This window comes from Oryctolagus cuniculus, chromosome 3, assembly GCF_964237555.1.
Source record: "Oryctolagus cuniculus chromosome 3, mOryCun1.1, whole genome shotgun sequence".
Classification (NCBI taxonomy): domain Eukaryota; kingdom Metazoa; phylum Chordata; class Mammalia; order Lagomorpha; family Leporidae; genus Oryctolagus; species Oryctolagus cuniculus.
The window spans coordinates 124,808,241-124,828,386 of record NC_091434.1 but is presented as its reverse complement, the minus strand read 5'-3'; positions in this window follow the sequence as shown (position 1 = coordinate 124,828,386).

Here is a 20,146-nt window from a genome sequence, read left to right as displayed (position 1 = left end):
CCTGACTCTGCCACTTCTGATCTAGCTTCCTGCTAATACACCTGGTAGAGCAGTGGATAATGGCCCAAGTACTTGGGCCCCTACCATACATGTTAGAGTATTGGATGGAGTTCCTGGCTCCTGGTTTTGGCCTGCTTGTTATGGTCATTTAGGCAGTGAGCCAGCAGTTGGAAGATCTTACTTGCTCAATCTCTCTCCCTTCTCTCTCTCTCCCCTCTCCCCTTCCTCTTCTTCCCATACCCTCTCCCCTCAACCCACCCTGTCAGCCTACCCTTCAAACAAATCTCTAAAAAGAAAAGATAAGCCTAGAGGCAGGCAGCTGACATAGCACTTAATATGCCACTTGGCATACTCTGCATCCCATATTGAAAGGTCTGGGTTCAAGACTCATTTCCACATGAGATTCCAGATTACTGCTAATGTCCACTGAAGAGGTAGCAGGTGATAAATCAGATACTTGGGTCCCTGTCTCCCATGTGGGAGACCTGGACTGAGTTCCTAACTCCTGACTTTGGCCAAGTCCAGCTCTGGCTATTTTGGGCATTTGAGGAATGAACCAGCAGATACAGAGATCTCTATCTGCCTCTAGGTCTCCTTCTGTCTCTTTCTGTCTGACCTTCAAATAAATAAACATTCGTATATATACATATATATAATGCTTATTTTGCTACAAATATTTGAAATCCATGCATTGTTTTCAAAATATGCATTTTCATAAACTTTTTGAAGATCCTTCTTAAGCACAGATTCCAAAATTTTTGCACTAAAATAAATATTTTAATTCTGTTTTCCACAAACTTCCAGAAGTATCCTTGCATAAGCTCTTAAATAATTTATCTTATATGAAAAGGCATTGTGTCATTCTTTAGGCTTTCTAAGATAGCTTTATGTATTAACATTATAATGTATAATATTACCTTTATTGGATATTGTCTGAGAGCAACTATTCATTTCTTCCCTCCTTCAAAAAATTTTGGCCAGCCCTTTTAAAAAATTTCATGGTATTTATTTAAAAGGGAGAGAAGAAATAGAGATAGAGAAGAGAAGGAGGTGTGTCCCTTGCACTGGTTCATGCCCCAAATGTCTATGGTAGTCAAGACTAGATCTGGTCAAAGCCAGGAGCTCAGAGGTCAATTTAAGTCTCCTCCATGGGGTGCTGGAATCCAACTAGTTGAGTCATCACCTGCTGCCTCCCAGTGAGTACATTAGCAGGACTCTGGAATTGGAAGCAGATCCGAGACTTGAACCCAGGCACTCTTATATGGGATACAGGCTTCTGAAGCTGTCTCTTAACTAGGATGCCAGACGTCTGCCCCTTCCAACTCACCAGCCCATTTGATGCAGGCTTTGAGTGAAATAATAGAAATAATCACGTACTAAGATATGGCACTTGCTAAGGGGGTGGCAGGTCATCAGCAAGCCTGGGTAGCAGGTTTTGTAGAGGATGGGCCTGAGTTCTAATTAGCACATGCATGGAGGGCACCTGCTTGAGGAAGGTGTACTTTCAATTGTGTCATGAAAGCATAGAGGATAATTAGAAGTCAGGTCAAAAATATCACTGAAGAGACAAGATACAGAGATAAGAACCAGTGTGACAATTCAGGAAACTGTACACAGCTCCATGTAAGGTCAGAAAGATATTCAAAAATGACAAGCAGCACAGTAGAGGTATGGGAATGACCTTCGACATCACGGTTACTGCATTGGGATAAGAAAAGCAAAATCAACAAATAGGATCTGTTTCAAAGTGGAATGAAGTTATACACAGGTCACATCACATCTGAGTGAGCACTGGACAGGTTTTGATGGAACAAAGACATAAGCATCAGCCATTCTCATTGCCCACAAGAGAGATAATATTGAATTTATCCCTTACCCTTGAATCTCAGTTTGGTCTCACACCCTATTGTCTTTATACCGCACACTCACGGTCTTCCTCAGGTTCAGAGGCCTGGTGGCCACAGGAAAGACCAGTATGTAGGAATTCACTTCTGCCTGCTGCCCCCTACCTCCACCACCACCTCTAGTCCACCTAAGAGATAAAAATGCCTGGCCCCTGGCATTGGGCCTCCTGCCGATGTTCTATCAATGTGCATGCTGGCAGTTGGTCACCCACCTCTGCAGATTTATTTCCACTGAATAAATTTAGTCTGGCTTTAGATTTGTATTCTGCCTTCTCTCTGTTCTGTGCCTCTTTTCCTAATATTTTGGAGCCCTTGTGAGGAGGGGAGCAAAGGATCCGGCTTTTGGGTAAGGACTGTGGCTCCTTCTTTTGAACTCTCTCACCTACTGTCTGTGGCACACTGAATCTTCATTTTCCTTTCAGGAGAGAGAATGTGGATGTGTGAAATCTGGAATAACCTGGATGATCGAGAGCCTCTGACCAGGGCAATTCTCTGGTGAGACTCGAACTTTCCCAGGCAAAAACTACATCCCAACAGCTTGGCAGGGTAACCTAGAGTCCATCTCCCTTTCTACTTTCATTTCTGACCTGGCTTCTTCTCTGGGTGGGGGAAGGGTGCAACTTCCAGGATTTCCTGACTGCCCTCCTTGGAGTGACCCAGACGGGCCTGGGAGACACGCCTCCAAAACCTCCCATATGCGTTAGGACAGCCTTATCACTTTCTCAGCCCCACTTGCACTTTCTCATCTTCCCAACGAATATACAGCCAGAGCCCTTTGCCAGGTGTCATCGCTACATCCAACATCGGATCTCCTTTTCCACCCATTGGATTGGTAAGAGAGGCCTCTGTTGCCTCTAGAGAGCTGGGGTGATGCTCATGACTGGTTCATCCTCCCCTTTTGGGCCTGGGGTGTTTGGTTGGTTTCACTCTTTTGGGAAAATGTTCATCCACCACAGCTTAGAACTGGGATGCTGGTCTAAGCATGGGGCTTCTTGTTCTCTCCTCTTAGAGGACTCAGAACTTCAGTTCTTGATCAGGGTAATCCTTCCCCAGGGGACGTCCTGTGAAAAGGACCCCCTCCCTCAGGCCATATTTTGCCTAATCTGTGGGTTCCAAAATTTCTCGCATTTCACCCAACTCCCCTCTGGCTTGCCTCTTAAAAAGCTTGTGCAAACTGGGCCTAAAGGGAGAAATAAAGCAGAGACAATTAATTAAGCTCTGTATGAAAATTTGGCCTCAATATGAATTAGACAATGGCTCCATAATGGCCAGAATTCCACACATTTGATCTCCAAATTCTCTGTGGCCTTAATAGTTTTATACAGAGAAATGGCAGGTGGTCAGAGGTCTCTTATTTTTTTATTTATTTATTTTTATTTATTTGACAGATAGGGTTTTTTTTTTTTATTTTTTGACAGGCAGAGTGGACAGTGAGAGAGAGACAGAGAGAAAGGTCTTCCTTTGCCGTTGGTTCACCCTCCAATGGCCGCCGCTGCTGGCGCGCTGCGGCCCGGCGCACCACGCTGATCCAATGGCAGGCGCCAGGTACTTCTCCTGGTCTCCCAAGGGGTGCAGAGCCCAAGCACTTGGGCCATCCTCCACTGCACTCCCTGGCCACAGCAGAGAGCTGGCCTGGAAGAGGGGCAACCGGGACAGAATCTGGCGCCCCGACCAGGACTAGAATCCAGTGTGCCGGTGCCGCAAGGCAGAGGATTAGCCTAGTGAGCCGCGGCGCCAGCCCAGATAGGGTTATAGACAGTAAGACAGAGAGAAAGGTCTTCCTTCCATTGGTCCACTCCCCAAATGGCCGCCACGGCCGGTGCTGAGCTGATCTGAAGCCAGGAGCCAGGTGCTCCTTCCTGGTCTCCCATGCTAGTGCAGGGACCCAAGTACCTGGCCCATCCTCCACTGCCCTCCTGGGCCACAGCAGAGAGCTGGACTGGAAGAGGAGCAACTGGGTCTAGAACCCGGTGCCCATATGGGTTTGCTGGTGCTGCAGGTGGAGGATTAACCAAGTGAGCCACGGCGCCGGCCCCATGGTCAGAGGTCTCTTACGTCCAAGCTTTCTTCCTCCTTCTGGGTCAGTTTTCCTCACTCCAAGTTCTCATAGAGGAAGAAAGCCTGGAGCCTCCTCTTAAACTTCCCACCTCCCCACCCCACCTCTCCCTTCTCTCCCTCCACCTGAGAAGCCGGCATCTCAGGAACACCACTTTTGCTCACTCCATCCCTCTCTCTCTAGCCCTAGCTCTAGCTCTAGCCACCACCAGCAGCAAGGGCAGTTGCTGCCCCTCCACCTTCTTCTCCTCAAAAGTCTCTCTCTCTCTTTTTTTTTTTTTTTTTTTTTTTTTTGACAGGCAGAGTGGACAGTGAGAGAGAGAGACAGAGAGAAAGGTCTTCCTTTGCCGTTGGTTCACCCTCCAACGGCCGCCCCGGCCAGCGCGCTGTGGCTGGTGCACCGCGCTGATCCAATGGCAGGAACCAGGTACTTATCCTGGTCTCCCATGGGGTGCAGGGCCCAAGGACTTGGGCCATCCTCCACTGCACTCCCTGGCCACAGCAGAGAGCTGGCCTGGAAGAGGGGCAACCAGAACAGAATCCGGCGCCCCGAACGGGACTAGAACCCAGTGTGCCGGCGCCACAAGGTGGAGGATTAGCCTAGGGAGCCACGGCGCCGGCTCAAAAGTCTCTACCCCATTCTCTCCAAGGAAGAGAAAACTCATTCCAAGCCTTCCTCTCCACCACCGTTCCTTCCCTCAGCCCACCCCCTCTGTGAACCTCACTTTGCAGATGCTCCCCACCCTTCCCTCCACCCCAGGGAATTCTGGAGCCTTCGCCTTGTGATTACTCTCTCATTGACTCACCTAATTCCTCATCGGATCCCACCCCACCTCCTCCCCCTACCCTATCTCCTCCTCACAAGCGCTCCTAAACTATACAACCCAAACCCCTTCTCCCCTTGAGGGAGCTTGTTGGTCTGGTAAGGGCCTATGTGTCCTTCTATCAAAATTTAGTCAGATTGAGGAACATCTAGGCTCATTCTCAGAGAATAACTCCAAATATTGTAAGGGGTTTCTCCACCTGCTCAGTCCTATGGTTTAACTTGAAAAGGTCTCTATTTAGTTCTATCCTCTACCCTAACTCCAGATGAATTTGAAAGAATTTGACATGCAGCTGAGCAGCATGCAGATAAGCTGCAACATCAGGCCCCAGACAGATGCCCAGAACCTACTTGAGCTATCCCCAGAGCCAACTCTAACCTGGATTGGACTTACCAACCTGGGGATTCAGGGTTACCGACCTGAGAACATATTATCGCATGACAGCTGACAGCTATGGATAAGAACAGCCATAAACAGGTTAATTATTAAAAGATTTAAGAGGTCATCCAGGAATCCAATGAAAGCCCTGCTGTATTTACATCCCGCCTTACAGATGCAATGACAAAGTATACTAACACGGATTCCAATTCTCCAGAGGGACAGCTGTTTATAAAATTCCAGTTTATATCCCAGTCAGCTCCAGATATCTGATGGAAGCTCCAAAAATTACAAGATGGCCCACAAACCCCCTAAAGGGTCCTCATAGGTTTTAGTGCTTTTAGTAATAGAAATGAGGAATTGAGGACTCAGGAGGTAGAAAACTAAAGTTTCAGATGCTTGCCTCTGTAATCCACTAAGACTTCAATTGCAAGCCAAGTTGCACTCTTTAGTGGCCCTGTTACTCATGCAGCAGTGCTGGGCACTGGGCCAAGGCCTGCTCCAACATGAAGACCACCTCAGCTCAAGGCTCCAGCCCTCCTGGAGCCTGTATTAAGTGTGGCATTGGTTGACATTGGGCCAGGAGCTGCCCTAACCCAAGCTGCCTCACGTCTCAAGAATGGACAATGGGGTCACTGGAAGACGGGCTACCTCCAGGGAGGGAGATCCCCATTTCTGGAACTGCCTTCTGCTCAAACTCCTCCAGCACAGGACATCCCACTTCTGTTACACTTAACAGAATAAGGAGCCCAGTGTCCCACAGCCCCAATTGTAAATGAATCCAGGGACCCGAGTGTAACAGGGACAGTGTTTGGCAAACAGGTTTCTTTCTTGGTGGACACTGGAGATAGTTTATCTTTTTTAAAATGAATATTACAGTCAATTCCTTCCTTCCTTTTTCTCTGTTGTTGGCATGAAAGACCTAATAAGACCCTTCACTTATTTTGTTTATTTAGAGATATTACTCTCCTGCATGCCTTTCTCATCCTTCCTAATTGTCCCACCACCCTTTTAGGCAAGGACCTTATCCACCACTTCGGGCATCTATCTCCATTCTTACCAGGGATAAAGCACAAACCTTATACTTCACATTATGGACCTCCCTCTCCCTATCTCTCCACCTCAGACTTCCTCCCTTCCCTTGGTTAATCCTGTAATGTGGGATACACCCCACCCAGTAATTGCCACCCATACCCCTATTCACATGTCTCTAAAAAACACTACAAAAACTTTTGCTGTTCCCAATATCATTTAAGGCCAGAGGGCCATAGAGGTCTAAAATCTATTATAGACTGCCTTCTCTGAGCTAATATACTCATTCACACTCACTCACCCCATAACAGACCTACATTTCTGGTTAAAAAATTAGATGGCTCTTGTCACTTAGCACAGGACCTCGAGTATATTAATGCCATTGTGCATCCCACATACTCACTTATGCCAAACCCTACACTCTCCTCTCCCAAATACCCTCTATGACTTCTTTCTTTTGCATCCTGGACCTAAAGAATGTTTTCTTCACAATTCCTCTCCACACATCTTCCCAACCACTCTTTGCCTTTACCTGGCTTGACCCTGACACTTGGCCTTACTCAATAGCTCACCTGGACAGTATTACTCCAAGGATTCTGGGACAGTGGGTACTTTTTTGGACAGGCCCTCCAGGCAGAGCTAGCCTTTATTAGCCTTCTGCCCAGAACCCTTCTTAAATTTGTTGATGATCTACTCTGTAGTCCCTCGCAAGAAACCAGTCTCCAACATACCACTAGTCTTTTGAACTTGCTAGCTGAGAAAGGTTATAGGGTATCACAAAAGAAGTCTCAAGTAATTTCCACTTCTAGTCATCTTCTTAGGACTTCTCTTGATGCCATACACTTGGGCAATTCCTCCAGCCTGAAAACAAGCAATATACTATTCCTTTCAACATACTGAATGAGACCTCCTCTCTTTCTTAGGGTTCATGGAATATTTTCACATCTGGATTTCAAACTTTTCTCTTATTGCTAAGTTTCTCTATGAAGCTACTAAAGGTGATCTGGATGAACCCTTGCAAGACTTACTCTCTCGAGATCCCATTCTGTATACTAAGGAAATCTCTGCTATAAGTACCCATCCTAAGCCTTCCTAACCCACTTAAACTGTTCCTCCTCTATATCTATAGCTTTAAGGAGCAAATATTCAGTCTCCTGACCCAAAAGGAGACCTGTGGACTATTTCTCTAAACAATTAGATGGGGTTTATAAAGGCTGACCTCAATGCCTTAAGGGTCCTGGTCAGCTCTTCTCATACCTGAAGCCCAACGACTGACCCTTTATTCGACCTTACAAATCTGGTCCTCTCACAAGTTGCAAGGCCTCCTCAGCCATTGGGCTTTTGAATCTATATTACCATCTCATGTCCACGTTCTTCACTCTATCCTTCTCTAGGCCGCCACCATTACCTTTCATAGCTTCTCTTCTCTCAGCCCAGCTACTCTCCTCCCCACCATACTCCCAAGTCCTCTCGAACTCCATACCTGTCCTGACTTCCTTTTCTTGACTGCATTTCACCACCTCACAGATACTCCTATTCCAAAATCCCTGGATTGGTTAATTGACTGCATTGCTTCTAAAACTCCCCTTTAACTGCTGGATACACAACTGAGGGGTACCATGATGATACCTCCTTTCCCCAACCCCCCAGAGTCATAGAGGGTAAGCCCCACCTCATGGCACTACCTCCCAACAGGTCAAATTGTTAGCCTTGATTTGAGCCTTCACCTTAGCCAAAGGAAAGACACTTAATATATACACAGATTCCTGGTATGCCTACAATACCATCCATTCCAATGCCCAGATATGACAAGAAAGGGGCTTTCTGACAGCCCAAGGGACCCCTATAAAAAATGGAAAACTGATTAAAGGTCTTCTTGATGCTGCCCAGCTGCCAAGAAAAGCTGCTATTATTCACTGCAAAGGCCATCAGAAAGATAAACAATACCTAGCTGAACTAACAACGGGGCTGATCTGACAGCTACAGCAGCAGCTCACTGGGAAATGATCCCATCTTTACTCTAACTTAGCTCCTGTTCATTCACACTTAGAAATCTCTGAGTTACAATAACAAGGGGTATGTAGGAAGGACTCATGGTGGTTTCTCAGTGAAAAAATAATAGTCCCTTCTTTGCTCCAAGTTACCTTTCTAAAAAACCTCCATTCTCTCTATCACTCAAAGTCAAACTCTTCTTCACTTCCTGAGGTCCCATATGCACCTAACTCCCATCATGCAAGAAACTCTGCATAACATATCTCAGACATGTAGCATCTGTCAAACTGCTAACCCCAACTCTACTATCAGGCCACTCCCATTCCCACTCAGCAGGCCCATGGATTGCTCCCAGGGGAGGAATGGCAGATTGACTTTACCCATAGATCACCAGTTAGGCAAGCAGGTTCCTTTCTGGCTATGGTGGACACCTTCTCAGGGTGAGTGAAAGCTTTCCCTACTACTAACAAAAGTGCTTCCACTGTTTCTACTGCTCTATTAAACAGTTATCCCAATATGTGGATTACCAGCCTCCATTCATTCAGACAATGGACCAGAGTTCACCTCTCGAGTTACTCAAATAGTATCTGCCTCTCTCCACATCTCATGGCTTTTTCACATTGTTCCCCCTCTTCAGGAAAAGTATAACAGATGAGGGGAATTTTAAAACAAGCTCTAAGTAAACTCTCTGCCCAGGTCCACTTAGACTTGGTGAAACTCCTTCCTTTAGCTCTGTTAAGAATTAGATCGCTTTCCCTGGAGCCATTAATGCTTAGCCCACTTGAAATTCTCTATGGAAGGCCTCTTCTTTCACCTAGCTTCCCTCCCCTACAAAATTTTGAAGTTATTCCTCCTTCTCTCACTTTCCCTCTTCTTACTGAAATGCACTCTCACTTATGGACCTATGCAGACACACACCTACCCAAAGCACGCTCTCTGCCTCCTGACTATACTCCTACCTTTCAACCTCGTGACTGGGTTTCTCTAAAACAAAATGAGGCTTGTCTAAAGCCAACATGAAGCAGGCCCTACCAGGTAATATTGACTGCCCCTACCGCTGCCAAACTCAAAGGGCACCCTGCTCCCAGTACATTTTACTTCATTAAAACTAGTAACGTCACCCTCATATAAATCTACTCCACAGGACCCACCGCTCAGGTTGATGCAGCTCCTCACAATATGAGATAAACTGCTTCATGTCCCTGACTATTCCTGAATTCTCCAAATTTCTCCAAATTATTCTACAGGAAAGCTACTGGTGTTCATCTCCATCAGTTTACCTTCCTGACCTCTTCTCAGATCACTGGCTACAGAAAGATCTCTGTGACTTCACACCTACACAGATATTCTTTTTTACCCTCTGTTTATACTTCATATTGGAATACACTGTTACCTTCTATAATTGTCTGTAGCTGTAATCCTAGCCCTAACTTTGGCATAGGCAACTGCCTTCACTCACTGGACCTGTGGTAAAAACTTCTCTTAGCAATCTTTTATCTATTTTGCTTCTCACCTGGTCCCCTACCATGGCTTCAAGCCCCCACAAACCTCTCACCCACATTTCCTACTAAAATTCTTACATATCTCTCATTAACATTTCCTCTAGCCTCTATTTTGAGGATAATCCCAGTGTCTCTTCATGTTGGATCTACACACCTCCCCCAAGGGCTGGAAAGCCCTCCCCACCCCCACCCAGCTCTGGGAAAAGGAGGAATAACATCAAAATTTTGTAGGGGAGGGAAGCTAGGTGAAAGAAGAGGCCTTCCATGGAGAATTTCAAATGGACTAAGCATGCACTTGTTTATATTGCAAGGACCAGAACCCTCCTGGAAGAACCCCAGGACATATATCTTTCTGGATTTCCCAAGAAGAAATACCAGTATGGCTAGAGGAAGAAACAAGCAGTATTGTATAGGGAAATAAAACTGAGGATCCATCTGCCATTATCTGTCCAAGGCATTTTTGCTGTGGCCTTGATAATTGGTCAAGTCCTTTTATACATCATGCACACTTCCTTTCCTTCATCCCACAATGTGGGTCCATCGTCCTGATCCTGTGACCTACTTCTCACTCTCCCAGGCCTGTCCCCTACTAGCCACCACAACTATTTATACCCAGTGAAAGTGGCTGCAATGGCATTTACTCATCATATTCCCTTGCTGCATGAAAGCATAAAGGTTATCTCTTACCATGTGATCAGGTGTATAGGAGCAGAAAGAGGGCAATTCTTTCTTTTTGGTAACCAGGCATACATCTGCCTCCCCACCGACTGGACAGGGACCTGTATGCTCATCTTCTTATTTTCTCCTTTGTCCTATACCCTAGACCTATCTCTATTTTCTGTTCCTGTGGCCCACCATGTCAAGAATAATTTCAGACTCACCTCCTGAAAATCTTGCTGGATAGCAGGCGCTGCGGTTCACTAGGCTAATCCTCTGCCTTATGGCGCCAGCACACTGGATTCTAGTCCCGGTTGGGGTGCCGGATTCTGTCCCGGTTGCCCCTCTTCCAGGCCAGCTCTCTGCTGTGGCCAGGGAGTGCAGTGGAGGATGGCCCAAGTGCTTGGGCCCTGCACCCCATGGGAGATCAGGATAAGTACCTGTCTCCTGCCATCGGATCAGCGCGATGCGCCGGCCGCGGTGGCCATTGGAGGGTGAACCAACAGCAAAGGAAAACCTTTCTCTCTGTCTCTCTCTCTCACTGTCCACTCTGCCTGTCAAAAAAAAAAAAAAAAAGATACAAGAAAATCTTGCTGGATATGTTGATAGGAATTGGAACAGGAATGACTGGACTAGCCGTTTCAGTAGGTAAGTCAAATAAAATTGAAGATTTACCTCTCAAAGAAAACACAAATGACCTAGCACAGCAACTGTCTCACCTCCAGAATTAGGCAGATTCACTGGCAACAGTAGTTCTCCAGAACCACCATACATTAGACCTCCTCACAGTGGAGAGAGGAAGACTTTGCCTCTTACTGGGTGAAGAATGTTGTTTTTATACCAATAAATTGGGTGTGGTAAGAGATGGGATGGAACACATAAAAAGGCATCCTAATGAGCTGCATTCACAAGGTAATTCTGCCTCATTTTGGCCATTTTTTTCACCATAAGCAATGTCTCTACTATCTTCTTTTGTCCTCATAATCATAGTGCTTCTATTTCTGCCATGTGTAATTACCTTATTCCAAAGGTTCTTGCAGGAATGAATAACTGCTATATCTCAAGCCATCTCATAGGGGCAACATAAAACTGCTCTTATTCTTCAATCAATGTGATCCTTAGTATAGACTCTTACTCAAATCCTCACCCCATGTCTATGCCCCTTATTAACAGGAAGTAGCCAGAAATAAATTGGGGCCCCATCTCCTTATCTATACTGCGTCAGGACTGATGGAACAAAATCATAAGCTTCAGCCATTCTTGCTCATTGCCCCAAAGAGAGACAATATTGGAATTTATCCCTTGCCCATGAATCCCAATTTGGTCTCACATGCTACTGTTTTTACACCCCACCCCTGCATTCTTCCCCGGGTTCAGAGACCCAGCAGCCACATGAAAGACTAATATGTAGGAATTCACCCCTGCCTGATGCCCCCACCTTCACCTCAATCCATAGCCCACCTAAGACAGAAAATGGCCAGGCCCCTGGGGTCAGGGACCCCTGCCACATGTTCCGTTAGAGGGCAGTTGGTCACCCACCTCTGCAGATTTATTTTCTCTGAATAAATTCAGTCTGCTGTAGATCTGTAATCCCTCTCCTCTCTGTTCTGCACCTCTTTTCCTAACATTTTGGTGCCCTGTGTGACAAGGCACCAATCTGCACTCTTTCCTTGCAACTTTCATGTTGGAAGTCTTCATTCTCCCCCAGGGCTCTCCCTCAAAGATGTGTGCCAGCTACAGTTGAATCATTCTATTGAGCTTTGGGTGTCTAACTTGTAACAGGAGCATAAAAATATTTGTCTTACCAATTTGTTATGGACAATTAATAAAAAGAGAAATGTTAAAATATTTTTGTAATCTGAATAGTGAAATATAAATATTAGTTATTAGTATTAAACCTATAAGAAGAAGGAGAATTTCCATAAATTATGGTAAGAAATGGAAACATTTTCCATAAAGGGACAGCTAGTAAGTATATAAGGCTTCAAGGATTGGTTTCTGTTAGGAAACATGGGGCACTAAAATTTTAGGAAAAGAGGTGCAGAACAGAGAGGAGACAGAGTAGGAAAATTCTCAGCCAGATCAAATTTACTCAGAGAGGGGACGGCGCCATGGCTCACTTGGTTAATCCTCCACCTGCGGCGCTGGCATCCCATATGGGCTCTGGGTTCTAGTCCAGGTTGCTCCTCTTCCAGTCCAGCTCTCTGCTGTGGCCCAGGAAGGCAGTGGAGGATGGCCCAAGTGTTTGGGCCCCTGCACCCACATGGGAGACCAGGAGGAAGCACCTGGCTCCTGGCTTTGATCGGTGTAGCTCCAGCTGGCCGTAGTGGCCATTTGTGGGGTGAACCAACAGAAGGAAGATCTGTCTCTCTCTCACTGTCTATAACTCTACCTGCCAAATAAAAAAAATTTTTTAAAAAAATTTACTCAGAGAAAATAAACTCACAGAGTGTTGACCAACTGCTATCATGCTCATAGACTGAACACTTGGCAGAGTCCACGACCCCAGCAGGCTGGGCCCCTCCTTTTTTTTTTTTTTTATTTGACAGGTAGAGTTACAGACAGTGAGAGAGAGAGAGACAGAGAGAAAGGTCTTCCTTCCGTTGGTTCACTCCCCAAATGGCCGCCATGGCCATTGCTGTGCTGATCTGAAGTCAGGAGCCAGGTGCTTATCCTGGTCTCCCATGGGGTGCAGGGCCCAAGCACTTGGGCCATCCTCCACTGCACTCCCTGGCCACAGCAGAGAGCTGGACTGGAAGAGGAGCAATCGGGACTAGAACCTGGCGCCCATATGGGATACTGGTGCCGCCGGTAGAGGATTAACCAAGTGAGCCACAGCTGGGCCCTTTTATACCTTAGGTGGGGTGGGGTGGGGATGGGGGTACAGTAGGCAAAGATGAGCTTCTCCTACTGGTTCTTCAGGTTTGGCCCACTGGCTTCTAAACCTGGGGAAGACTGCAGGGCATGGGGTATGTGATGGAACTGACCTGTTGAAAGAAGGCAGGCATAACAAGAAACCTAAAATGGCAGAGGCTTATGTCCTTGTTCCATCAGTTTCTCTCTGTCTCTGTCTGTTTTTCTCTTTTCGATTTATTTGCTTGAAACACAGAATGAGAGAGAGAGAGAAAGAGAAATCTTCCATTTTCTGGTTCACTCCCAAAATGACAGCAGCAACTGGAAATACACCAGACCAAAGCCAGGAAACTGGAACCCCGCCCGGGCCTCCAGTGAGGGTGGTAGGACTCAAGCGCTGCGACAGCATCCCTTGCTTCTCAGAAGCTTGATCAGGAAACTGGATCGGAAGAGAATTAGTTCAGATGTAGGGGGAGGTTGCAGCATGCGGGGGTTAAGCCACATTCAGACTGCTGGCTTGAGTTCTGATTGCTCTGCTTCTGATCCAACTTCTTGTTTATTTGCCTTTAAGGCAGTGGATGATGGCCCAGGTACTGGGCCCTTGCAACCCATGGGAGACCTGGGAGAAGTTCTGGCTCCTGGCTTCAGCCTGGCCCAGCCCTAGCTGTCTCTCTCTCTCTCACCCCTTGTCATTCTGCCTTTCAAATATACTATATTTGTATATATACATATATAACATATATGTATATATTATATAATATATATTAATATACATATATACTTTTGTTTTCCGAAAGCTATACCAGCAAGATGTGCACACAACAGTCTACGAGGGGAAAATGGAAAGATCCAACATGGGAAGTTAGATACACAGCAGACCCATAGAATGGCAGATGTCCTAAACAGCACTCTGGCCTCAGAATCAGCCCTTAAGGCACGCGGATCTGGCTGAAAAGCCCATGAGAGTATTTCAGGCATGGAAAGGCAAGAAACTCTGGGAAAAAAAAAAAAAAAAAAAAAAAAAAACCTAAATGAAAGATCTCCGCAAGTGAGATCCCAGTGGAAAGAACAGGTCATCAAAGAAGGAGGTACCTTTCTCTGAAGGGAGGAGAGAACTTCCACTTTGACCATGGCCTTGTCTAAATATGATCAGAGTTAGTGAACTCAGGGGGCTTCCATAGCCTTGGCAGCTCATGACAAGAGCCTAGGGTGATTACTAACACCATAAACAAGAGTGTCAATTTGTTAAGTCAACAACAGGAGTCACTGTGCACTTACTCCTCATGTAGGATCTTTGTCCTTAGTGTGCTGACAATTGAGATTTAATGCTATAACGAGTACTCAAACAGTATTTTTCACTTTATGTTTCTGTGTGGGAGCAAACTGTTGAAATCTTTACTTAATGTATGCTAAACTGATCTTCTGTATATAAAGAGAAATGAAAATGAATCTTGATGTGAATGGAAGGGGAGAGGGAGTGGGAAAGGGGAGGGTTGTGGGTGGGAGGGACGTTATGGGGGGGGGGGATCCATTATAATCCATAAGCTGTACTTTGGAAATTTATATTCATTAAATAAAAGTTAAAAAAAAAAAAGAGCTTGTATGCCGAGAGGTGTGGATTTCTAAACACACCCAGCCAGTTCTTGGGTGGCTGAAAGGGAAGGACACAAAGCAGGGGGGAACCTTGGGTCATGGCTTTACCAAGCAGGAGCTGGGCGACCTCAGTTTCTTGCTGACCTCAAAGCTACATGGAAATAAAGAATAGGAGTCTGTGATTGTGAAAACACTTGTGAACCCCAGAGCAAATGCAAGTTTTCATTATGATGGAAATAAACGCTCTCCTTTGTTGGAGTCTTGCTTGTGTGGTTGGGAGGACTTAAAGGAAGTTAAAACAGTTGCAGCAGTCTCAGGTATGTGACTGGGCTATACTTATAACTGCAAAATCAAGTTAATTAGATTAAGTGAGTCACTTCAAAGGAAAAAAAGCACTATTGAGAAAGAGAGTTTCTTTTGCTCAGCACAGAAGATAAATTATGGGAACTCAATAGAACAAGGCTAAGCTTCCAAACATGTGCTTCACATCCTAATGGACGTGCAGTAAGATAACGGGTGTAGAACCTTGATGGGGAAGGTATGACTTAGCATGGCCAGGACACTCCAGCTTGTGGCCTTGTGCGTGGCTCCTCAAAGGACAGCCTAATTAGAATAGACAGTTCAGGGATGATCGGTCAAATGCTGCCACCCCAGAAATGCATTTTGGAGCTAGGCAGAGAGCATAAAGAAGTAGAAGGGTGGTTTACCACTGACAGGAAGAAGACATAGCTGGCCAGATGATGGAGAAGAAAACATGAGATGTAAAGTTACATCAGACAATTGGAAGGGGAGTTTTATGCTCTGCTGCAAAAGGAGAGATTTTACACAAAAGACAGAAGCATCCTGAGAGTTTCTAGAATATTTTCACTTCTCACCTCTAAAAAAGTTGAAGTGACGTATTGAGTTAAATCCTTGCCACTGCAAGGTCAAATTTAAATGCTGAAAGAGAAAGAAGAGCCACGAGGAGCGTCATTCAAATCAGAAGAATGGAGTGCCAGGCTCCTCACTGTCAATGGACTTGGCCCTATTCCCTGGCATGGGCTTGAGGCCCCTGAGCTTGAGAGGGAGAAAGGCAGCATTCTGAAAAGTGAATGACCCCAGGGAACCACTGATAGCCACCTGCAGCAACCTGGAAGAACAGGAGAAGCTGCAGCCCAGGGGAAACAAGGGTCTGGGGAGGACAAATCTTCCCAGACCAACTGGGTTTCCTTCAATGAAAGAACTCAGGGTGGCTGGCGCTGTTGTGCTGTAGGTTAATCCTCCGCCTAGGGTGCCAGCATCCCATATGGGCATGGTTCTAGAACTGGCTGCTCCGCTTCCAATCCAGCTCTCTGCTATGTCCTGGGAAAGCAGTAGATGATGGATCAAGTCCTTGGGCCTCTACACCCACTTGGGAGACCCGGAAGAAGCTCCCGGCTCCTGGCTTTGGATCAGCGCTGCTCCAGCCATTGCGGCCATTTGGGGAGTGAACCAACAGAAGGAAGACCTTTCTCTCTTTCTTTCCCTCTCACTGTCTGTAACTCTACCTCTAAAATAAATAAATAAAATATTTAAAAAAATTTTTTTATTTGACAGGTAGAGTTATAGACAGTGAGAGAGAGAGAGACAGAGAGAAAGGTCTTCCTTCCGTTGGTTCACCCCTCCCCATATATGGCCACTTCGGCCGGCGCTGTGCCGATCCGAAGCCAGGAGTCAGGTGCTGGTCTCCCATGGTCTCCCTGGTCTTCCATGGGGTGCAGGGCCCAAGCACTTGGGCCACCCTCCACTGCCCTCCCAGGCCACAGCAGAGAGCTGGACTGGAAGAGGGGCAACCGGGACTAGAATCCTGCACCCATATGGGATGCTGGTGCAGCAGGAGGCAGAGGATTAACCAAGTGAGCCACGGCGCCAGCCCCATAAGTAGAATCTTAAAAGAAAAAGAAAAGAAAAGATGCAGGAACATGGGGACACAAATGAAACAGCAGCAGCCATTCGTCCTCTTCTCAAAAAGGCCTTCATTAATTCCCTCTCTGAAGACATTCTCAATCCATAGGAACTGTGCAGACTTGGGTACAATACTTCAGTAGGACAACAGCTGATTGCAACTGAATCTCAACTAGAGCCATCAACATTATTTCACATTAGTTAGTCCCACAGCCTATTAGAATTAATGACTATGACAACTTCATTTAGGAGTTTTATTGAATGCCTATCAAATATATAGATAAACCTTACTAGGCAAAGGTATTAATGAAAAAATAAATACATATTTTAAACACTTAAATGTACTTTAGATATTATAAATAAAATACACATATACTTTAAGTTGATGTCCAAAAATTATTAATGAAAAAGAGAGCTGACAACATTTGCGAATGTGAGAGAATGTAGCAAACATACTTAAATTCAAAAAGGGAAAGGATTTGTATATGGGAAAATGACTTGAGGTCAACGGGACCACACCTTGAATGTGAGCGCAGATCAGCTGGAGACCTCTTTCTCCAGGCCAGTGTCTCGTCGCAGCCAGTTATGCTGCTGCAAGTGATGCCAGCATCCCACGTTAGAGTGCTGCTTTGGGTCCCAGCTACTCCATTTCCATCCAGCATTCCTGCTAGTGCTCCTGAGGATGAAGAACAGGATGGCCCAACAACTTGGGCCCCTGCCACCAGCCAGGGGCTCTGGATGGGTTTCCTAACTCCTCGATTCTGCCTGGCTCAGACATGGCTGTTGTGGCTATTTGGGGAGTGAACTAGAGGATGTGAGTCTTTCTCTCTGTCTCTGCCTATTGCTCTGCATTTCGATTAAATAAATAAATCTTTTAAAATATGAGAGCCTAATTTTAATTGTGCCTATACATTACAGATATTTTTTCTTTCGCTATTCTTCTATGGCAATACAGGTACACCCTGGTTATTAGGATTTTGCTTGCCAATAATTGTTTCTCTGCTTGCCTGTCAGGAGAGCAGTGACTGGGCCTCCCTTATACTGATGGACACGTGGAAGGCTCTGAAGACTCTCTGTTGATATGAAATGGCTTGATGGTTAGCATTAGACTGAGGTATAGTGGTGACTTTTGTAAGAAAACTGTGAGGATTGTCAGAAAATAATGTAAAATTTTTAAAAAAACATGATATTTGGCATTGGTTCAGAAAATAACAAAATATAATAAAAAATAAGTATTTGGGATTTGATAATGACAAAAATGAAATATAGCATAAATCCCTGGAAACCATAAAGAAAAGTGAATAATTTGTACATCTTAGAAAATTCAGTAATTTTCCCTGGTTTCTTGTCATCAAATATTTATCAAAATTCCTGACACTGAGTTTCATAAATGTGCTTTAGCTATTAACCTTATGTTATGCCAAGTATTTAATAAGCCTAGACTAATTTTTTTCTGACACATAGACAGAAATAAGGGATCTTTTTAATAAAAGACTTCCATCCAATTTGTTAAAATCTATCTCAAGTGTGGAATGGTAGGCATCACAGAAATATCGGTTTCTGTTTAGATTCAGTCATCAGGCTAACTGTTTGTCGTTCTCATTTTTATTAGTGTGTATATGAAAATAGCAGCACTATTTTGAACTCACGCAGCACCTGCTGCGTGCCAGGTGATCATGGATCTCAGAGATCAGGGATGGTGGATGCTGGTCCTGCAGTTGGGAGCATTATTGAGTCTGGGTTACGGTTATGAGTATGAGTTACGTATGAGTTAATGGAGTACTATCTAAACTGCCGTGTACAGAAGATTTATGGAAGCTCTACTCAGATGTCCTACAGCACATAAAAAACAGGATCTCATGCGTAGATGCATGTGAAGAGTGACGTGTCCTCTCCATGTCTGGCACTTTGATGTGTGTGGACAAGAGGCAAGAACCTCTGCAGCAAAGGAATACTGTAAACTTCATTAACCTGACTTATAATAAGGTTTTCCAGCATGGGATACTGTGTCCCAGACACCATTAATTCTCTTTTACACAGTGGAAGTGAACATTTCACTGGCCTGGGATGCAGAAACCTGACTGGACCCTGGTCTCAAATTTATTTCTAATATTGTGAGATCTTAGTCAAGACACTTTGTGTCTCAGCAAAACAGTTTCCTCTGATGTACAATGAGAGAGCAGAGATGAACCTGAGAGCCTTCACTGCTCTCCACCTTAATGAAGCTATGACAGGTCCAGGCACAAGGACTCTGAATTTTCTGTATTTATTTTTATCATGAGTCTAAGTAAAGCCAAAGAATACGTGATAACAATTTTGGCAAAGAAGTTAAGCCTCATATCAAAGTGCCTAGTTTCTGGCTCTTCTGCTTCCGATGCAGCTTTCTGCTAATGCACACTCTGGGAGGCAGCAGATGATGTCTCAAGCGCTTTGGCCCCTGCCGCATACATGGGAGACCTAGATTGAGTTCCCAGATTCTGGCTTTAGCCTGGCCCAGTTCTGGCTGCTTCTGGTATTTGAGGAATAAACCAGTTGGTGGAAAATCCCTATCTCTCTATCTCCTTGTCTTTCAAATGAATAATTAACTATTGATCTATTAATTAAAAATTAACTATAATAAATAAATAGATTTATATTAATTAATAACAATATTACTGAGGACTGATCAAAGCAGTATTCTTTTTTTTAAAATAACTTGGGGGTCAATGCTGTGGCACAGCAGGTTAAAACCGCCACCTGCAGTGCTGGCATCCCATATAGGCGCCGGTTCAGGTCCAGGCTGCTCCTCTTCCAATCCAGCTCTCTGTTATGGCCTGGGAAAGCAGGAAAAGATGGACCAAGTCCTTGGGCCCTTGCACCTGTGTGGAAGACCTGGAAGAAGCTCTTGGCTCCTGGCTTTGGATCAGCTCAGCTCTAGCCACTGCGGTCATTTAGAGAGTGAATCAGTGGAATAGATTTCTCTTTCTCTCTGGCTCTACCTCTCTCTGTAACTCTGTCTTTCAAATAAATAAAATAAATCTTTTAAAAAAATAACCTAAACAAAAAAAATAGAACTGAAATACATGCCCTGGACATGGTCAATGTTCCTTTAAGTCCAACAAAAACCTATTGGCCAAAGACCCAACAAATCCTTTAGGCAACAAGATTTAGCCATTGCAACATCTTTCCTCTACATGGTGACATGCCACTCCTCCAATCCCAGTTTTTAACCATGTCATGATTATTCATCATTTAGGCATTTAATGTCTGCATCCATCTGCATTTCTTCAACCCACAACTTTACTTAGTGGCCAAGATTTAAGGAGTGAATTTTAGAGGTTGAAGAATGATTTTTATATGTTTTTCTAAAATTAATATCATGAAGGATTAAGGGAACCTTATTCTCCCCAGTCTTTTCGGATGAACACTGACCCTCTTCTTTTTTTAAAATTTT